At 37.8% G+C, this 3,950-nt stretch overlaps 1 long non-coding RNA gene across 1 annotated transcript; it reads left to right on the top strand.

Moving 5' to 3' along the window:
- The first annotated feature begins 273 nt into the window (after positions 1–273).
- LOC149257190 (uncharacterized) lies at positions 274–1,350 on the top strand. The gene is made up of 2 exons (XR_016245923.1): positions 274–925; positions 1,081–1,350. It is a non-coding gene; the product is annotated as an uncharacterized LOC149257190 (long non-coding RNA).
- Positions 1,351–3,950: the final 2,600 nt, after the last annotated feature.

Raw genomic sequence — 3,950 nt, 5'->3', positions numbered from 1 at the left:
TCCAGAGAAATTCAACAATTCTAATTTAATAATCTTATAGGACTATATATACCTCTCTTTGTAACTTTATTACTAGTTTACATTTTAGTGGACCACAATTATTTTATTTTTACCTTTCGTTTTATGAATTTCTAAATAGCTTTTCTAGGCATCAAACACGGGCCAAAATCTTTGAGCATCATATCACAGAAGTATTTTATTTTACGTGTAGTTTGACCAATTTATAAATTGCTTTGCATGATCATCAAAACCCTAACGATGATCAAACTGAGGGTTAGGGTTAACTCGAAAACCCTAGCACAATATCTAGAAGCTTCAACCACTTCCGGTCTTATATATGTGATATCGAAGCTCTGCCGTTGGCACTCCTTTATGGAACGATATCTGGCGTGCTTTTAGGTTTCCATGCTCAGTGGTTTTTAATATTCTGATCCTGTTTTATGGTCCTATCTTGAGGCTTTTCTTTTGAAATCCTAATATTCTTGCAGGAAACTGGTTAACGGCGACGGACTAGAGTCTCTGTCGTGCTCTAAATCCATGGCATGTGCAGTGCTGAAAGTCGCCGAAATAGAATGAATGCTTATGAGGGGCACGTCTCTGTTATCATGGCGATGCTTTATAAGTCGTTCAAATAGTCTCTTTAATAAATGACAGGTTCCGTTACTTCATCCTTTCCTTTGTGTCTTTGACAGTCTGAGGGTTGTTTTTGGGAAGGAGTCTACCGCGGCATTATGCCCTAGAATGGCGATGAAATAGTCTCTTGTTCATTTTTAGGGCACATACAGTGCTACAAAATACCTACAGGGAACCAGACGGTGAGGGAGGGGCGTAAAAAATCTCACTACCGAGTCTCAAGTCCGTCTATAAATTTATGTATCCGCTAGGGTTTAGTGTTCAAATCAACAAAGCCTTCGCAATGCTGCTGGTAAGTGCTATTTGTCACTCCCCTTGAAACATGAGTTAAGAGGCTTATTGTTTTCTGCAAGTGTTTTTTCGTTTGTTCTTTTTATTTTTAATTAATTAGGTAAGTTATTATTTGCACTTTTTAGAAAAAGTCTTTCTTAATCCTTGCTTTTCCAGAAGCGGTTGTATTCCATGGCCGTGGTGAAGGCAGAGAGAGCGAAGACTTGCAAATCAGAGGAGTTTGAAAGTATCTGGGTGGGGTTTTTTCTCAGTAAATAGTTGAGCAAAGTACATTTATCTTAAATGGGGATTTGACTGCATTTTTTTAGTTAAATGTTTTCCTTTAAAGCTGTTCTTACTTCCATCTTGCTATGGAATTCTGCATTTTTCGAATTCTAGATATTTTATTGTGTTGTAATTGATTTATAGATATATTAGTTTGTGTTACCTCCAATATCTTCATTTGTCTTCCCTTTATACTCTATACACCCCCGTCTTTGTTGGGTTTTTCGAAGCTGCAACAGTTCCAACTACTCTTCAGATCCAATCACCACTGTGAAACGGATGAGGAGCAACAATTTCCACTATTTTGCAGATCCATTCAACCACTGCTTAGGAATGTATGTGGATCTGCAATTACCTCACCCCAATGTAGTCACATACAATAATGTCCATAGTGTTGTTCGCCACACACAATAATGTCCATAGCGCGGGCAACTCAGCCGTTTGTTACACTTGTTTTGGCAGGTGTTCATTTAGACAAAGAACATTACCAGCCCTTCGGATTGGGGGATGGTTGTGATAGGGACCATCAAAGAAGCCCCATGTCGTTTTTCCTTCAGTGACGCATTTATTCTTGACTGAGACGACGGACTAGAGTCTGTCGTGCTCATAATCCATGGCATGTGCCGTGCTGAAAGTCGCCGAAATAGAATGATTGCTTATCAGGGTCACGTCTCTGTTATCTTGGCGATGCCTTATAGGACATTCGGATATGCTTTATTAAAAATTGACAAGTTTCCTTGTTTCATTCTTTCCTTTGTGTGCCTTTGGCGGCATTGTGAGTTATTTCTGGGAAGGAATGTACCGCTGCGTTTTCCCCTGGAATGCCGATGAAATAGTCTCTTGGTTCATTTTTAGGGTACATGCACTGCTACAATAAACCTACAGGGAACGGGGCATACTCTAGAGTTAAGTGTTCCAATTAACAAAGCCAAGTGCTAATAGGCGTATTGTTTTCTTTACTTTTCGAGAAGTGGCTGCGTCCCATGGCCGTGGAAGACTTGCAAATCGGAGGAGTTTGAAAGTATCTGGGTTGGGGTTTTCTTCAGTAAATAGTTGAGCAAAGTAATTCATCTTGAATGGGGACTGGACTGGACTGGACTGCATTTGATTAGTTGAATGTTTTCTTTTAAATCTTTTGTTACTGTACACGTTGCTATGGAATTTTCATTTTTGTCTCAACTATTGTATTTGACTTCTAGTTGGTTAATTTATTTTTGTATCTGATTTAGAGATTTCTTAGTTTGTGTTTCCTCCGATATCTTCGTTTGTGTTGTATCGATAAACTCGTCAGTTCGTTCGTCTTTGTTGGGTTTTCTGAAGCAGCAACAATTTCCTCTGCGTAGGGAACGCTTCAATCTATTCTGCATAAGGAACATCGGTTGCGACCAATCCACAGATGCTTAATTCATTGCCCCACCACGTGTTAGCAGTTTGGTGGATAGAACCAGGCAAAGTGCCAATTTACATTTTAATGGCCATTAAAGATGCATTCAAACTAGGCTTGATATCCAAGTTTTGCTGTATAATCCCTCGATGTCGGCTACTTATTTTTCCACATCCTCACTTGAGGCTCTGATCATTGCTGAAGCTTAGATATTGGATTCTAAGAACCAGACTAATTTGTCCTCATAATCTGAGACTTTGTTTAGTCCCTAGTCTATTGCAGATTTCCAGCAGATTTCCATTTCCACCCTTTGATACCCTAATCTACCTCCTTGTTGGGGCATCATCTGAGGATAGGATAAAGCCGATGAAGAGTGTAAAGATTCAATGAAGTTGCTTCGAGAGCTTGAAATTGTCTTTGGCTCCAACCCAAAGTTGGATCCCAATTTTAATGCTTACTCGTAGATTGGAGGTCATTTTGTGATTCTCACGAAATTTTTCGTCTTTCATAGTTAAATCCCATAAAGGATTTATTATTCAAGAGTGTTAAAGTTTTGTTGTCTTTAGGATTTATTATTCAAGAGTGTTAAAAGTTTTGTTGTCTTTAGGATTTATTATTCAAGAGTGTTAAAAGTTTTGTTGTCTTTTTGTTTTGCTTTTTTTGTTTTTTGTTTGTTTTTTAAATCTAGCATAATCGGTAATTGGTGAGAGTTAGAGTTATCCTGAATAGACTAAAGATCAAATCTAACTCGCTGCCACTATAAACCTAGGCTACTAGTAGGAACTTATGCTTCAACAAGAACTTATGCCTCAACAAGAGGGGAGATGTCCGTTATGGGGTTGCCTATTCTTCTAGCCAAGACATAACAAGTCATATATATACTCAATGAGATTTGAACCATTTTGTGTGTTTCATCTAGTGAAACTTACCTTTAAACCCCATATCACTGTATAAGAGTGTCAAAAGTTTTATTATTCGAGAGTGAAAAGATTTTGGAGGTCATTTTGTGAGAAAGTGAAAAAATTTGGAGGTCATACATATACTCAATGAGATTTGAACCATTTTGTGGGTTTCACCTAGCGAAACTTACTTTTAAACCCCATATCACTGTATAAGAGTGTAAAAAGTTTTATTATTCAAGAGTGTAAAAAGATTTGGAGGTCATTTTGTGAGAGTGTAAAAAAAGCAGTTGTCTATAATGCGACTTTTTGACTTTTTCGAAGCCTTTCTGGTGGGTTTTTTATTCAAGAGTGTAAAAAGATTTGGACACAAGTTTGATAGCTAGTTTTTGCACAATCAAAGCGTCCTAGGGGTTTTTCAGGGTGCTGAATCCAAATATGTAGTTAAAAAATCATTTTAACTGCAACAAATGAAGATT

Source organism: Pinus tabuliformis, chromosome 6, assembly GCF_031772625.1.
Source record: "Pinus tabuliformis cultivar Carrire ecotype Pingquan chromosome 6, CPIR1, whole genome shotgun sequence".
Lineage (NCBI taxonomy): Eukaryota > Viridiplantae > Streptophyta > Pinopsida > Pinales > Pinaceae > Pinus > Pinus tabuliformis.
This window is presented reverse-complemented; position numbering and strand designations above follow the sequence as displayed.